The sequence below is a fragment of the Delphinus delphis genome, chromosome 1 (assembly GCF_949987515.2).
Source record: "Delphinus delphis chromosome 1, mDelDel1.2, whole genome shotgun sequence".
Taxonomy (NCBI): domain Eukaryota; kingdom Metazoa; phylum Chordata; class Mammalia; order Artiodactyla; family Delphinidae; genus Delphinus; species Delphinus delphis.
Genome location: NC_082683.1, coordinates 78,450,690 through 78,468,983, shown reverse-complemented (window position 1 = coordinate 78,468,983; position 18,294 = coordinate 78,450,690). Strand labels below are relative to the sequence as shown.

General features: G+C 43.7%; 1 protein-coding gene across 7 annotated transcripts in view; it reads right to left on the bottom strand.

Annotated features, from left to right (window-relative positions):
• Positions 1–18,294, bottom strand: part of LRRC8D (leucine rich repeat containing 8 VRAC subunit D) — a 113,877-nt gene that overhangs the window by 87,227 nt on the left and 8,356 nt on the right. For 3 of the 7 annotated variants that reach the window (XM_060025266.1, XM_060025275.2, XM_060025307.1), the window contains exon 2: positions 5,403–5,545. The exons of 1 other annotated variant lie outside the window; for it this stretch is intronic. The gene's annotated coding sequence lies outside the window, so the exon portion shown is untranslated. Of the gene's footprint in view, positions 1–5,402; positions 5,546–5,989; positions 14,198–14,217; positions 16,482–18,294 lie in introns of those variants that run through there. 3 more of the 7 variants (XM_060025292.1, XM_060025300.1, XM_060025317.1) reach the window with 3 other exon arrangements.

Genomic DNA, 18,294 nt, shown 5'->3' with positions numbered 1-18,294 from the left:
CCACACACAAACTTAACAGACAAGTGACATACTGGGAGAAAGTATCCACCATATCCACAGCTAACAAGGCATTAACTTCTAGAATATACAAGGAACTCCACATGAATTCTTTCAAGGAACTTTTTACAAGAAAAGGGGAAGAGGCCCAATTCACAGAAACGGGAAATTAAGTACGTGAAGAGACGCTCAACCTCACTTATAAATCAAAACGAGGCAAAATTCAACCATGAGCCACAGTGAACATCTAACGGATAGCAAAAATCAGGAAATTTGTTAATAAGAAAAGAAACCATCGTGTAGAATTGGTGGAGCTATAAAACTGACAACATCTGTGCAGTTCCTCGTAAAATCAGTATGCTATGTCCTAAGATCCAGCAATACTGCTTGTGGACGATACTGCCTCAAGAAGCTCTTACCAGCAGATTCAATACACTCATGACTCTAAGTATACATTCCTTGGTGGGGAAAAGAGCATACACACTGCAAAGAAGCCAAAAATACTTATAAAAATGTTGACCCTTTCATGTCCCTATTCCTAAAGTCGGCATGTTCTGTACGATTTTAACTGAACCTCTGCTGAAAAGGTAGGTAAGACTAAACAAAATGTTCTCGTTTCTCTTCACAGGTGAGGTTAAGGACAGAGAAAGAAGCAGATGTGATGACAGAAATGTTTGAGCCTGGGGACTGACAAACCTGGATCCGAGGCCAGGCCTCAGCTTGTCCATGTGACCTGGATAAACTACAATCTCCACTTGCCTCAGTTTCTTTACCTATACAAGAGGGATATTACCCACGCTGCACACCACCAGGAAGATTACAGATAACCCATATAAAGCATTCAATAAATAGAAAGTGATTTTTTTTTTTTTTTAACCAGAAAAAAGAGCATCATGCACTAACCCTAACAGATTTTGGTGCCTTGCCTAATCTGCCTTCAACAGAATACCAAAACCTCAGCAATGGGCATGGAAATCAGAGAGACAGATTCAATATGAACCTATATGCCAGCTTTTTCCACTACAGAACAGGGTAAATAATCTCTCTCCTTCTATACACTTATTGAAAACTGTAAAAGTTAAGATTGGCAAGGCTCTTTTAGCTTCTGCGAAATGAATATAAGGCTGCAGATGGTGGCAGTTATGACAGTGGTGACCCTGGGACTGGTGTCGGAGTCTTGACTCGACAAACATAATAAGGAAGCACCGTAGGCAGAATGTCGGGGAATGCTCTTAGAAGAACTCCAGTTATCCGTGACTGAGTAACTACAGGACCTCAAAGCTGACCATGAAAACAATTAACCCAGAAACAGGATCAGATCCAAAGTCAGGACTTTACACATTACCTATTTAATGTACAACGAAGATGAAAAATTCCACTTGGGAATCTTTATAACCTGACAGCTAACATAACGTACATCACCATTTCTGCATCTGCAGCCTGGAGCAGTTGTTTTACTTCAGTCCTGAGTCCCAACCTGTGGACTTCAGGATCCTGGCAGAAGTCGGTAGACTGAACCCCTGTCCCACTCATACATGTACTACTATTTTACAAAGACGGGAAGATGCTGTGGTGATTCTTTATAATATATATCCAGTTAAGTAATATTAAAGAGTGACTTTGTCACTAAATATTACCAATCATCACAAATGAGAAGTAAAACTCTGAACAAGTCAAAATCTTTGAAATCCTTTAGTAGTATAGTTTCCTGATTTTTGTAAGGGTTGAGAGCCACTGCTTTAAAGTTCACAATTTCCAATTGAAGATAGTTTTTATTTTATAACAGACATGAAGGAAAAGAGAGAGGGTTGTGAAAAACTGAAAATCCTAATGCACGTTTATCTCCATTCCTAGTCCTCTCTTGGCCATAAACTTCTCCTTGGCATTTCACATCAAAGCCAGCTACCCTTTCATTCTTAGTTCACAAGCCACTGCAATTGTTTAGAACAGACAGAAGTGGCAGTGCATTGTGTATTAAGAAAATATGCATATATCATTCCATTCCTTACTTATAGAAGAAAAGATCACTCAGGGGCTTCCCTGGTGGCGCAGTGGTTGAGAGTCCGCCTGCAGATGCAGGGGACACGGGTTCGTGTCCCAGGTCCGGGAGGATCCCACGTGCCGCGGAGCAGCTGGGCCCGTGAGCCGTGGCCGCTGGGCCTGCGCGTCCGGGGCCTGCGCTCCGCAACGGGAGAGGCCACAACAGTGAGAGGCCCGCGTACCGCAAAAAAAAAAAAAAAAAAATCACTCAGTTTATCTCCCTTTCCTCCCCCCTCCCTCTCCCCCACCTTCTCCCCCTTCTCCTGATGCTTTGACACAATTCTACAAGGTGGAAGTTATAGATCACTACAGATACTTCAATGGTTGAAGACAAAATAAATATTTTATCCAGCATATCCCACTGAAAATATACTCTAAATTTTAATTTATATTCTTCTCGGTGTAACATAAAAATCCTAGCTAAAGAGAGCCTCAACATGAAATGTTGCAAAAATAAGAAAAATAAACTTATTTCCATCTGGGGAGTATTACAAAACTATTTAATATATAAAGTGTGTATGGATTTGCCCATGTCTTTTATAATATAAGCTTTTCAGTAAGTTATCCTGAACTGGGGTGAGGAAGTTGGGGGGCTATGTACAGTGGTCATACAGTATGTAGGGTAGTGGAGTATGAAGAGAGCTATATACATCATTTATTAATTTTTTAATTTATTATTTCTTTTCTGGGATGTAAACTATGTCCTAGGGGTAAACCAGAAATGTTGTTTTTTACTCTAAGAAGTTAAAATATGCTAATATGACCTTTCAAAAAGATACTGTTCACTAAGACCTGACATAAAATATGTGTAAATTAAAATATGCCATTAGAATGTTGGCAGCAGAAAACAAATCACAACGATGCAAACACAGCTAAATCTAGTAACTAACACAGAGGAAGTGTAAATTTCAAACATGGAAACAACAACAATAAAACCCCCTAATAGCTCTGGGTAGAGAGGAATGGGAAAAGATTTGGAGATTTAGGTGAAGTTAATCTGGAGTCAGTGTTTAGCAGCTCTCTTTTAGAAAAGCAAAAGGCCATCTGAATCAGCGTTGCCATTTCTTCCTTAAGCGGCCACTTTCCAGATTACAAGAGAGCCAAGCACTATAAAGCAGAAGACTCTTGTTCAAGTCCCAGCACGTCCATTTACTAGTATGACCACTGACAAGTCACATTTTATCAGCCTCAGTTTCCTCGCTCCATCAAATAGAATAAATGAATCCTATTCCAGACTGTTAAACAGAGTAATAAATTATACAGGAGATATAGAAAATGCGCAATGAGGATCTAAAGGTCATTTATTATGATTCCTGGGTTATTATTTAATTAGTATCAAATTCCACTAGGGTGGGAATAAATCCTGTTCCTAAATAGGGGACAAGTTTGGGAGGTCACAAAGGCTGTTCTATTTTATCTTGAAACAGAATGACAGATGTTGAGGAAAGTCCTCAGGTGAATTGATGAATCAGAGGGCCAGGAGTATACCTGGGTATAAAAATAGAGGCAAAATACTATGGTTGTACAGGTCTTTCAAGAGTCTCTCTTAATGACTTGTTTTCACTTTTAATCTCATGATGTATTTGGCAAGAAGAGGCATAAACACAAGCTTCTCACAATTAAATTCAAACTTAAGAAGTCCACATCTATCTAGAAAAAGATAAAATTAATTGCTCAGCGCTCATAGTGTATCTTGGCTACTTAATGCTAACACGATGCCAATTACTGATAATATCACAATGCTCAAAGCACCTGCATTTTAAAAGAGATTAAAGTTCTGAAGGCTACTGGCATAATGGGATCTTATAATTTAAATTACCTCCATGCTGCTAATAAGAAAAAGAAAGGGAGGGAGGGGAAAGTACAAATGTACCAGGCTGAGTAACTACAAAAGATTTTCCTCTCAAAGCAAAATTAATTATGTAGTAAATAATATTTCACTACAAAAAACATCAGCATTAGAGTGATATAGTCGGCATAGGACATCACAAATTTAAATTCTACAACCAACCCTGCTTCCCGAGAAAGCCTGACCACCCAATAAGGTGAAGGGGCTAAGTGCACATAGTACTGTGATTTTGCACTTTCCCTCCCTGCTACAGAAAGAGGCTCTTCTTTGCAGAATCTCACTTTCCTCCCCTCTAGTCATTTGTATGGATCCCTTCTTCCAAAAGAAAGAGACAGAAGATACTACTGGCTTTAACTTCATTCAAACATTTAAATTGAGGCTACAATCTTCCCATCAAACTGCCTCTCACCTCCTCTCAACCATCACACCTCCTTTAGTGTCCCTCCACAAGACTGGAGTTCAACCAGGTAGACAAATAAAGGTGGGGAAACAAGACCGGGCTTTCACTGGGGGAAAAGTCCGTCTGATTTAGTCCGCAGAGGAGCTGCCAGGGAAATGAAGAAGCAAAAACTCTGCGCATAAAACCAACCTTTCCTCTAGCATTTTGTTCTCCACCTATGCACTTCTGAGATGGAGTAAGACAAGCAATGTGAAACTGTAACCTACCCAGTGAATTTGAGAAAAGTCGTTCTCAATTTTACTCTGATGAAAAATGGCATTTAATGAATAAAGATGTCAGGCTTCTACCTTTAAAAGTACCTCTGTCTCAGCAAGAGAGGCTGGCTAAGAATCCCCAACTGGAATTAACAAGCCAGACATCAGACTAAACATCTCAGAACTAGCTGCCCCTCATTCCCGGTCACTACCTTTCCAGTGTGTGTCTGCATCACGAACTCCCTCAGTTCCTGACAGCCTGGCTCTTCCAAAATGTAAAGCAAAGAGCCTGGACTCCTCTGTTTCACCGGCTGAAGAGCTGGTGAGATTTCTTAGCCCGGACACCAAGCCTCTTGCTCCCCTTTCCACCTTACAAATCACCCTCAACTCATCCTCTTTCTCCCCCAGGTCCCCACCCCTCCCACTCACATTACTCTTAATAACACCCAAGCCACCCATTTCTGTAGATAACCCCTGGCCTGGAGAACAAAGTGAAGAACAAAGAGCCGCTGCTTCAGGCGGCAGGAGGACGAGAGGCGAGGGTGGAGAGGGCAGCTGAGGACTGGGAAGCCTCCCGGGCACAAGCAGCCCAGCCTGGAAAGCTCCTGCCTAGGGTGGGTGAGGAAGCGGGGCAGGTCCCGTGGGCGCCGCGTGCTGCCACGCGCCTTATCGCCGGGGTCCAACACACCCGGGTAGCAAAGCCACGGAGTTTGGAGAGATCCTCCTGGACAGAAAGCAGCCAGGGGGGCGCAACCTAGAAAAGGCACGGCGAGTGAGGCTGCAGCGCGGGAGCTGCAGATCCGCTGAGTGACTGAGTGACAGCCCAGCGCCCGGCCCGCGGGCTCGCAACCCAGCCCCGCACCTGGACCAGGCGGCCACCCTGCTCCCTCAGGGCGCTCTCCTCTCCGGGGACTGGCTTCCGGCGGGCTCCGCGAGCTGGAACCGGCGCGACTTCACTCTTCCATCCTGGGACCCGGCGGCACGTTACAGACAGCCCTGCACTTCCTGTTTGAAACACAGGGGAGAGAAAGACCGAGAGAGATCCGAGTGCCGGCCAAGCGGAGGGAGGGACGCAGGCCGGCGAGGAGGGCGGACGAGGGGGCTGCGGGTTGCATAACCACCGCCGCCCGCCTCGCACGGTCCGCGGCACCCAGCGCTCTCCCGGAGGGCGACCCGCCACCCCGGCGGCCCGCGAGGTGGCTGCCCGCGGCCCGGCCTCCCCCTGCCGGCGGCCTCGCCTGCGGCGCACCGGCAGCCCTTCCGTTTCCAGCCCCCGCCTAGGTTTCCCCCTCCCCGCGCGGACCTAAGTCAACTACAAGCTGTCCGCCTGCCTCAGTGTTCCTCCTTTCCTCTCCTCTCCGCCCCCGGAAAAAAAAAAAAATCGGCCGGAGGGGAAGGTATAAAGACAAGCTGAGCCTTTCCAGGGGAGAGGAAGCTGGATTTACGCACAATTTTAAACTTAGCCACATCCCAGTATATCCACTACAGCTCAGCTGCCGAAAGAGCTTCTGGATGGGAAATTACTTCTCTTGCGCCTGGCTGACTCAAAAGGGAGAGCGTTCATGCAGCAGCCACGAACTGCCAAAAAAAATAAAAGATAAAAAAGTATTCCGGGCTCCTAGGCTGTCTACTGGGATCCTTACCGGCACAGAGCCCTAATATTTATACATAAACCAATTCCACACAAAAGATCATCATATAGTGCATTCTTCCAGAAAACAATTAAGTATTTCTCTGGGCGTATGAATCACAGAGCAGTTCCAAAGTTCTGCGTTTGTCCATTTTGTCACCCTCTGACTTGGGTGAACTTCGGGGTAGTGTTTAAAAGATAGTGAACAGGTGGTTTAAGAATTTGCCATAGGCAGAGTGTACCAGCTCCAGGAGTCCGCTTATGCATTCAGTGCCCAGTTTCTGGGCTTTCAGGTGTGGACAGATTCACCGGTACCCTACGTGCCCTTGCACACGAATCTATCAGGTTGCAAGGCACCTACAGCACTGTCTCTGATAAACAGCTCCTTTTATCATCAAGGTGATAGCTTAAATAAAAGTTATTCCTGTTTCAAAACTCAACATGGAGAACAGAATATAAAGGATGATTATTCTACATAAAAACTTAAATTTTGACTGAAAGAAAGAAACTGATGGACATTAAGCTCCTGCTAAGCGTTAGCATCTCATTTTAATCTCCCTTTAGTCTTAATATTTCCCAACAGATCTGCAAAAGTCCTATTCTCATATTCCCAATTGAGGAAGCAGGGTCAGAGAAGTTAAGTAACTGTCCTGATGTCTTAGCTAGAAAGTGGTCAAATGGAGAATTGAATAAGAGTTCTTTCCTAAGTGTAAAATCTGGGCCATTTCCTCTAAGCTCTGCTTATTCTCAAAACAATAGTGAATTCTCAGAGAAAAATCAAGCCCATCGACCATCTGTGATCCATTCCTTCATCTCCAAACGAGCCTGCAATTCCATGCTATCACTCTGTTGAACTAGCTAGGCTCCTTACCCACCTGAATAATATGTACCTTGATTACTCGAGCAGAGGACACCGTGCTCTTTCCCATTATCTACCACTGGCTCTGTCCGCCTTTTCAGAATTACTCGGTGGCAAAAGTTCAAAAGGTTCTAGGATAGCCACTCATATGCCAAGGTACAAAGTCTATCCAGTTCAGAACCTAACCTGCTGACTAATGTTTGTTCCCTGAATTCTCTTCCAACTGGGCCCTTTTAAGAGGAAGGCAACAAACAAACAAAAACCACACCACACAAAACAAAACATGCATGGACTCCACTCTTAGTGAAACTTGAAATTCTCTCACTTTCCATCTCCTTCTGCTTTGGCACTTAGTTCGCACTCACCTGTCAATAGCATGCTGCCACGAGCCTCCTGACAAGCCAAGAAACAGAGCATGTATTAAGAGGTGATTAAGAAGCTTGGCAATGAGACCTCAGACACTTGAGCGGAGAGTGAGGGAGAAAGTGAGTGCTTTTGTCTTGTCTGCTGATGAGCTATGTCTCACTCGCCCTTCCCCACCACCTCACTCAGCAGCACAGACTCTGGAGCTGTAGGGCACGCAGGTGAAGGGCAAGGACAGTTCAAGTGTGCCGGTAGGGGCTGGGCAGGGGCAGATGCACTCCCGTCCTTCAGGTTCGCACAGTGGCATGCGGGCTTATTACTAAAAACCTCCTGAGGGATCTTAGCATGCTTTTAGGGTCCAGGTCTGCCTCTGCTGCCATCATTTGCCTTCTCTCAGTCCCTTGCTTACCCTGGACCTGTCCACTCTTCATTTCTTTTCACCAACCTAATGCTTCTTCCCAAAGCACTGCCACTGCTTTCCCACAAAGTACCTGGTGGGAGGGAGGGAGGAAGGAAGGAGGGCACTGAACTCAAAACTTCTCTCAATTCTCTCATTAAAAAAAAAAAAGTCAATAATTACCATGTTTTGGATACAATTCTATTTTAAAATACCTTTTGGTATCCCTGCCTTCATTTCTGTTACTCATAAATCCAAGAGCCTAAACCTCTAAAGAAAAATGAAATTCTTGAGACAAAGCAAAGGAAACATGCTTAAATTAAGCTGCCTGGATCCCAAAGTTCATAGTTTGGATAATACAACATCCTAAGATTGCATCCATTCCTGGCAAGTATATAACCTAACAATCACAAGACCAAAGCATCATATCGTACTTTCTCACAGCTCAGCTATTCTCCTGCCCCTTCTGTATTTCATGGAAAGTGTTTCTTCCTTGCCACCGTTAGGCAGAAAAAAATATTAAAATAACAACCTCATAAAAAGAGAAAAAAATGCTCCCAGGTAGGCACAAATGACTCCACAAAAAATAAAACTGATTTTGGAAGAATACTGGAGGTTAATTTTGCAAGTCTCCACTCCCTAAGTACCACAGTCTGTGGACCAACACAGCAAAGTGTGAAAGCCATTTTAGAGGCTCCAAATTAAGTGACAAAAGATAGCTTTCCTGAGGACTAATGGGTGTGGGGAAAGAGATGATAAACTCATATCCCAAAACGATGCTCCTTATCTTTCTTCATCTTAAAAGAGAAAGACCTTACTTTGGTGATTAAAAATGTCTGCCACACGATTTCTCTGTGTGAGGAATCTTGGCCATTATTACAGCTGGATTTTCTGCAAACAAAAAATGAAAAATGACAACAAGCCATCTGGTTACCTAAGAGACTGTCTCTCTGTAATAGCAGCCTTCACAGCGGCATCCCTGTCTCTGTCTTCACTTCCAGGGTAGCACATGCAACAGGCTTTTCTGTGAAGGAGGTCTCTGGCACTCACACTCATCTCCCGGCCTCTGCAAAACCTGGGCCGTGGCTTTCAAGGAAAATGTCTTCAGAGCCAACTGGCTGGCTTGATTGGCATTTACCCACGGACGGTTATTAGCCATTTTCAAGGAGCCAGAGTGTCATTTCCCATGGCAAAAATGTAGCAAGGGGATGCAAATCACCTTTTTAAAAAAGTCTGCCTGCAAGGTGGTTTAGGCTCCCTCCTAGGCACAAGAGTCTCCTGGTTTCAAGCAAGTTGAGAAGGAAAGCACTACTCAGAACACCTGCAGCATTACTTGGAAGACCCAGCTACACGTCAGAAACACAGGCTTGGGTGGCAACAGGCGTGAGCTGGTATGTCCCTGAGCTCAGTGCTTCAAAGCACACACATCTTGAGCAGAATTAGTAACATTTACATAGGACCCACACATGCCCTGCCTCACTGGATTCTCAGAACTGCCTTTGCAAGGAGGTCTCATTACCACTGTGCGAGAAGTGGAGCTCATAGGTGTTGTTCTCAAAGCAGTAGGTAATGGAGCTAAAATTCACCCTGGGTCTGTTCTTCCTCTGGATTGAGAAGAAATGAGTAGGTGCCTTTTGGCTGTGGATTTATTATTCTGTGCTACACATCTTTTACTCAGAAGAATCTCTCTCAACTATATCACGTGATTTCATCAACTTCCCAAGTTGTTTGAAAGAGTAAACTATAAACATGTATTTTCCAACGGGCCAACTGATTCTTAGCAATATGTCAATATAGATTAGGTTAAACATGATCTTAGGTTGCAGCTGAAAAGTATTTAATAAAATAATAAATAAGACAGATCCACAGGTCGATCAAACTGTGATGGACAAAATCTTTTTTTTTTTTTTTGGTCTGAGTTGGGTCTTTTGCTGCACGCGGGCTTTTCTCTAGTTGTAGTGAGCGGGGGCTACTCTTCCTTGTGGTGCGCGGGCTTCTCACTGCCGTGGCTTCTCTTGTTGTGGAGCACGGGCTCTAGGGCGCGTGGGCTTCAGCAGTTGTGGCGCCACGGCTCAGTTGTGGCTCGCGGGCTCTAGAGCACAGGCTCAGTACTTGTGGCACATGGACTTACAGTTGCTCCACTGTGTGTGGGATCTTCCTGGACCAGGGCTCGAACCCGTGTCCCCTGCATTGGCAGGCAGATTCTTAACCACTGCACCACCAGGGAAGTCCCAATGGACAAAACCTTAATACATTTTTTCCAAGTTTCCCCTCTCATTCTTCAGTTAGTATGCAAATATACATGTAAAGTGAGCCATGACGGCTGATGTACTGTGATTCAGTGAACATAAATATGAAAGATTAGCAGGAAACCATATAAGCTTGACTAAATGCAAATACTTGTACATAAGTTAAGAGTATTCAAACTGTTCCTGGCACAGACTGCTAACATGAACAGCCTTGGGTTATTTACTGACTGTTGATCATGATGTGTATGGTGTAGACTAAACACTGTCCTATAAGACATTTTTCTTTGGAAGGCGTGTTTTGTCTGTTCATTGTCTGCAGTGGGTATTTCTGCCTCCTTATTAAAAAGAAAATTTAAAAATTCTCTTTGGGCATCCGTTTAAAAATAATACATTAAAAACCCAACAACTTAAAATGATTTAACAGGTCCAATAAATATAATGTTTATTACTAAGAAAATAATGTTCTTAAAAAGATTTTTTAAATATATAAATATCTACAATTACACACTGGGAAGTAGCAATATAAGAGTTGATAGGGAACAAGTCATATTGTCTACTGAGTATATCAATTCGCAACCACCTATTATAACGGAATCTTCAAGAAGAAAAGCAATTTACAAATAATTTAAGGTGGCAAAGCTGGACAGTTTGATCTTCATCTCCTTTCCTTTGCCTGCAGTGGAGTGACTAAGGCAAATAGCATGAAAGAGAAACAAAGTGCCTGGAAAACCCAGAAACGTTATTATAAACTTTTGAAAGATTATTCATCAATTTTTAAACTAAACCTAGCTAAACAAATTCCAACCACTTTACATGTATTGACTCAATTATTCTGGACAACTCTATGAAGCAAGAACTACCATTACTTCCATATTACAGACCAGGAAACAGACAAGAGCTATTAAGTAATTTGCCTAAAGTAATACTACTAGCAAATACCAGAACTTGGGCAGCCTGGTTGGCCACAGAATCTACTTTTAACCAACACATTTTACTACCAGTGGGGTACCATTGGCTTGGGCTTGCTTTCTCCAGAATGAAAGTTCATGGGGAATAGTCCCATGCTAAGGCAGAAGGAGAGAAGTGAAAGGTCAGGGGTTTTCCTTTCTACAGCAAGAATGGAACCACTGGTTGTACACGGTCAGGGATGCAGTGCCTGCTACATGTTGCTGAATAAATGAATATTTAAAAGAAAGGAAAAGATATCTGCCGAACAGCCAACTCAGGAAGAAGGGCTGCTTCCTTACCTTGACCAGAATCCTGGATTGCAAGGCTCCAGGATTGCCCGCCTCCAGCACAACTGAATTAGCAAGGGAAGGGAATGCACTGAACTCCACGTGCTTTGATCTTGACAAAGCATTTGATAGTGCCCCATACAATCAGGATGGCCAAATCAACTGAAACTTACGTGGCTACAAGAACCACACAGGAGTTAAGCAGGCTGGAAAGAAAAACACTGGATACATCTACCAGTGTGATGAAGAAAAGAACCACAAGGAACAGTATTCAATCTGTATTCAAGTAACTTAGAAATTATTCACACTGTTATAATCAAATTTGCACATAACGTTAATCTGGGAGGGGTGAAAAGGGCAAATGAGGGCAAGCCAAATGACTTAGTTAAATTAACAGAGAGGTGAGGAAAAACAGGAAGTTTGGTTTCATTTCTGTTCTCCCTTTAATTTTCAGGGAGGGGCTGAGGATGCCCACTGGGTAGTAACCGCCTCTAGACCTGAAATGCCAAGACTGAACTAAAGGTAAAGTAAGCAATAGCAAACTGGATATGTTTAAGATTTTAGGACCTTCGGTCTGAACTTCAAAAAGCATGATCCTATTATTCCACACACCATCAGTAAAGTTCCACGGGAAATAATATTCCTTTCAACAAGAAGACTTTGTTAGCAAAACTCAGAGAAATGAAGGGGCTCAAAGGCTGAATTTAGAGGTCAGATGAAAAAGTCAGTGGTGTATGTATAATCTGGCCCCACTACAAATATGCTGCTCAGGCAGAAGGTCATGAGAATGGTTTGTAAACATACGGCAGGATAAAGAACAGCGGAGAAGGAAGAGAGAAGAGAGCAAAAACTTGGACTAACATTATTTTTTTAAGCATAAATTATAATTTCTAATTTTTTTTAATGTTGAGAAATTGCTTCTCCCTTGGTAGAACTGTTTGCTCTCCCAGCAAAATTTATACTTTAAAAGTCAGTCGTTGATTTAGAACTCAAGAAACGGAAGCAGGAGGGGTCTGCAACATTTGGGAAAAAAAAAAATGGCCTAACTTCATGCTAGGTCCCAGGAAATGTACAAGTGAGCATCATACCACTCAACTCCTAAGAGACTGAAGAGCTGAACTATTAGCTGTGTAGCCACCATGCCCCAGGCAGCGGACTCCACAGCTGATGAGAGATTGTCCACGAAGGGACAGTCACGAAGGAAATGCTGCATGTTCCATTTCCTTCGAAATAAACAAACAAAAAAAGCGGGTGGGGCAGGGTAGGGGACTTAGCACAAAGGCATAAAGTTTAGAGCCATAGTGCATTCTATTGTAGATGAATGGGAAAATTTATGTGAAAATGATGGTGCTCTGAGATTATTTAATATCTATACGGAATAATAAGCAAACGATGAAACCTAAATAGACAGATCTTCCCCAAGGTTTGATTCCTGGCCGCCTCCTATGGTTTATAAATCATCCACACGATGGCAAACTCACAATTGGCCTCAGAATGTCTACAGGCCCTACTCCCTTATCTGACTGCACTCAGAATCACCTGCAGGCTTTTAAACAGAATGTCTGGGGCAGGGGGTGGGTGGGTGCTGCTGGTGGGCATGGGGTGTTCCCAGAATCTGTATGTTTAAGGACTCCCAGGTGACCCTATGCTGCAGTCTGGTTGGGGAACCTTTGCTGCACACGTTCTACTCCTTTCTAGACACTGCCACCAGAATCAGTCACATCAGAGACTAAATGATTCCCCTTCTCAAGAACGTTTAATGGAATAACCTTCAAAGGCAATGGAATGGAGTCTAAATTCCTTAGCAGGACACTTGAGACCCTCTGTGATCTGTTCCCAAACTACTTTTCTGCCCTCCTTCCCTCCCACATCCCTCACTCTGTCACAGCACCATTCCCAGAACACATCACACGCTTCTTTTATGTCTTGGGCACTTGCTGCCCCCATGTTCCCTCAGCACTGCTCAAGTTATTTTTCTCTGTGAAACCTTCTCTGATCTTTCCAATCAAAATCAGTCTCTCCTTCCTCTCAACAAATGTTCAAAAAAATTAGCTCATGCAGGAATTACAGCATATACCGCGTGCTGAGCTGAATTACACCAAACTGCGTAGGTGGTGGTCTCCCCCTGAAAGCAGGGGCATGTAACACACTCATTTTTCATACTGTGAATGAGAGACAGACCTAGGCTCAAAGTTTAGCTCTTCCGGTTACTTACTAGCACTGTAACCCTTGGTAGGTTATTTAAATACTATGAGCCTCAATTTTATAATCTTTGAAATGGGACACACACAAAATGATTCCTACCTTCATGACTAATTTGAGGATAAAACAGGAAAAGTGGCCCAATGCGGACCACCTAAAATGCACCAAAATGACAGCTGTTGTAAATATCATTTATCAATTTTTGTTTCCTATCCTACCAGAATGCATTGCAGACATAGTAAGAGTTCCAGAAGTATTTGCCTCCACTCAAAAACAAACAAACAAACAAAAGCATTTGCTTTCAAAGTAATAAGCAGTGATTTCTTAAAGCCCTTTCTCCTTGCCCGATTTTGTTCTGTTATGAAGGGCATTTCATAATATTTCTATTGAGAAGTCATCTTTCCTTCAAAAATCCTTCAAAAATCAATGTACAAAATTCTAAAGAACAAGCCCTGTCTGTCCCTCCTCCTCCAGCTTGGCTTTCTGCTTTGAACTACAGTAACTGCACTGCCCAGAGAATTGCCCACTTCACCCTCACAACAAACAGCACTTTGTAGGCAAACTGGAGGCGAGCCCAAAGCAGGAGGGGGCACCAAGGAAAAGGAGTTTGGGCCAGAAACTGAGCGGACACCCACATTATCATCCACACTGTACCACAGGTAAGGAGAGAACAGGAAAGGAAAGCAGCTCAGATCAACGCAAACCTTCCCACCAATTCCCAAGCCTCCAGCTCACCACTCACCCAACGGGAAAGACTCCCGAGGCTCACAGAGCGCACGCGGGTCCCCAGCTGCCTAACACACACGGCCATTGTTGTCAATAAAACATCGTCCTATGTAATAGCTTCTTATCCTCACCAAACCAATCCTATTGCCGTTATCACCCCACCCCCTCCACCAATTACAGGGGATGAAACCCAAGTCGGGAAGTCCAAGGCCACACAGTCAGTAGCGATCAGAAGAGTGCCAGGACTAAACTCAAGTCATCTAAGCTCCAAGCCCTTGGCCCTTCCCACGGACTTTTATGAAGTGTGAAAAGCAATTTTTAAAACTTTCTCAGAAGCTCACCAAATCCACTAGCTGTAAAGGTAAGAGTTTCTGTCCTCTTAAAAACAAATCTGGTGCCAAGAGTGAGGGCTGTCACAGCAAGGAGGCCCCACCTGCAGCCCTTAGAATGATCAGTCCGGTATCTTAGGACAGTGTTCCAGGAAGACCCTTTAGTTTCTGTTCCTAGACGGAAACTGTCTCCTGACAATTCTGTTTGTGCATGTGGTTTGGGGAGGAGGTATTAGGGAAGGAGTATAATTTTCTTTTTTTTAAAATCAAACCCTGCTCCTGAGTTTAAAGCTGAGGTGATATGGAAAGCAAAAAAAGTTTGTACAGCCTATGTGCAATCCTTGTCGTGAGAAGAGTACAAGAGGCCACAACGCAGTCCTCAAAAGCACAGATTCTGAAGCCATGACTGCCTGGGTTCCAATCACAGCTCTGTCGCTTCCAGCTCTGTGGCCTTGAGTCCCCTGGCTGCTCACAGAGATGGGGAAGTGCAGCCAGACAGGGCAACTGGGCCTTGTTGTTCTCTGCTACAAATGGGCTGTTGTGAGGAACACATGACCTAATACATATAAAGTGCTCCAAGCAGTGCCAGGCATGTGTAAGTACTACGCAAGTGTTTCCTATTATTATTTCCAGAATAGATTACTCTCTACAATTGTGTTCTTTTTCAAGTGTATTTTAGAAGGCTGAAGAAGACTTCTTGCACAATTTGTTAATCCATAACGCCCCAAACCAGCACAACGATTATTTACAAATTTCACTTCCTGATAGGATCTTCCAGGATTTCCATCTGTGGACTAGAGTCCCCAGAAGAACAAACAGTGGAATTCGAAGAATCTTCCTCCTTCCCAGCAACAGTGCAAGTAAATCTGTACCCATTCTCTCCATACTACAAAGGGGCTTCCACGCTGAGAAACTAAATAAAACAAAACGAAGAACTTATAGCATTGAACTAACTAACATAGGGGAACATCTGTAAAATTTGCTTTATATTCTGAAAACAACCAAAGCGTTAAAAATGTAAAGTTATACCAGCTGAGAAAGACATGGTTCAGGTCACAGAGGGACGGCAATCCTAAGGACTGGGATAAAACCTGCTGATGAATCAAAAGGTTTATTTCCCAGAAAATGCTGGAATTCCAAGAACAATGTGCTACCCCTGGGATGATTAAGAGAAAAATGGTTTTAAAAATCCCCTCTCAGGCTAAAAGTCTAGACTCAGCTAGTAACAGAGCTGCTAGAGTATCACCTCTCCTCTCCTTCGGAGAGGGCGTATGTACAACAACAGATTAGACTTAAACAATGGAAGGATTTTCCCCAGGACAGCAGATAAAACTAAAGACAGGAGCACTAGAAGGAAGGGTCACAACACAGGTCTGGGGTCATGGCCTGCCCGGGGGCACCCAGCCAGGAAGAGGGGCTAAAACTCAGCCTGCACTGACCTCCAATCAGCGTGCCTGGCGGGGCAGGTGCAGCCCTGCGGCCACTGACTTCACACGAAGGGACCATGGGGGCTACACCAGTGGCACTGAGCACACCAGCCCCCCGCAAGCCAAACAAGCTGGAGTCCAGAGCCATCCGGGAGCTGCGGGGCTATCGCCGCTCAGACAATGCCGTGGTTTACGGGGTGGGGGAAGAGTGCTTGTCTGTACCGTGGAAACGTTTTCAGCTTTCCTGGTTTACTTTGTGACGCCAGCTGTCCTGTCGTCGCCTCTTCCTTTCCTCACTCTATATTCTCCTGACCTAAATCCTTTCTTTTCCTTTTCACTCCAATTCTCCTTTTCAAGAAGCCACCACACAAGTTGACGTGCACACTAGGAACGGCAAAACAACAGCCCTCTGCCCAACCAGAGCTTCTGCGCTATTTCTGAATATTTATCACATCACAATGTTCCCTTCTCATGTAAGGACTCCTCTTTCATCTCCCTCTCCTCCCTATAACCCCCAAATCAATGTTAAGATATAACGGAGTATTCCTCTTCACCTATCTTCTGGGGGGGACGATCCTTCTTGCCCTCCAAGCGGCTCTGACCCTTTGTTCTCTACCAAGGGGCCCACCTGCCTCCCCCCCACCCCCGCCCCCGTATCTTCTCCTACCTGCTGCATTCCCATACTCCGCGTATTTCTCTCTGAGTCTGTCACTCCTCAGGCAGGACAACCCCTTCAAATGTAACCACTCTGGATGTAACAAACCAAATTTAAAGGGCAGAAATTGTTACCATTACAAGTATGGGGATTTGGGTTTGTTTTGTTCTGCTTTCTGTATGTGTGTGTGTGTTGTGTGTGTGTGTTTTGTGTGTGTGTGTGTGTGTGTGTGTGCGTGTGTGTGTGTGGTACATAAAACGATGACATCATTTTGCTTTGTTTCCACTTTTTAAAAGTGTATTATGCTTTTATTTAAATCATATGCTTCCATTTACCTGGCCACTAAAGGGCTATCTATCTCTAAGGGCCTAAGCTCACAGGCTGTATCCAGCCCACAAAGCTATTTTGTTTGGTCTGCAGGAAGTTCTTTTTAAAACGTCGTGTTAGCCAATCTTTTAAAATCAAGAGATTTTTAAGTAATCCAGATTTCTGGCTTACAGTGAAAAAAATCAGAAGATCTGTCAAGACTGGCCCACATTCCCATATGGCAACAGTTGGCTGCTGAACAGATCTGCTCAACAGGCCCCTTTTAGACAGGACCTGCAGTTGCTGGTTCAGCCCAGGTTCACCCCCCACTCCCTCCTGATCACCCTACCCTGAGGTTGAGTACCAGCTGTCATAAATTATCCCATGTGAGGCCCGCTTCGGGCAGTGTTTGGGATATGCCTGAGACCACAGCTAGCATCAAACTCTCTCTGGTTAGAGCACAAATTACAGATGTAATTATAAAGTTTCTGCTTCGTACAGAATTTTCCAGGTACAAATAATTCATAAAGAAAAGAACTTAGAACTAAACAAAAAGGAAAATGTCCCATAATAGAGAAATACTAGAAAAGAACTAAGTTGAAAGAGAAAGCCTCTGGGTGTGTGTGCATGCGTACGTGCGTGCATGTGCGTGCGTGTGTGTAGGAAGGGGATTCATTTGTGCAAGCTGTGTAACACTGCAGACCATTTCCCAATTTGTACTTGGTTATTGGCTAAATGTTAATATGAACAATAGAACCATTAAAGTAGAAACTCTAACAGAGTGAATTCACTCCACTGAAATAATTATATTGGAGCATAATCAATCTATGAACAAGACAGACTACATATCACACAGATATCTGGATATTTCTTGATTCATCATCATTAACTCAGAGGATATGGGTAATGATTACTTGTCTTTAACTGCATATATTTGTGATAGCATTTATTCAGCAAACATTGGGATAAAACACTTTAACAAATATTAGCTACATCTTTATATATTTATGTACAGTAGTGTTGTAGGGTCAGATCTAATTAGGAGGAGGGCACTCAGTGCGAGCTATTACAAGTGGCATTCTATCACCAATATTGATGATAAAAGAGAATAGGGCTAGAAAAAGCACCAAAATAAGTGATTTTACATTACCCTCTCAATTCTAGAATCAACTTTCACTCAAGTGGTTTTACCGACAGGTTGACGTTTTCTAAAACCACTGTGCGCTGATGAGAACTCTGGCCTGGAAGCCTGCAGAGCTGGGTGCCCCTATAGCTCTCCTCAGCTGTGTACCCACGCTTCAGATCTGGTCCGTAAATGAGGAGCATGAACTAGACAAGCTGTAAGGTCTCTTTACACATCAAAATTAGATTCTCTT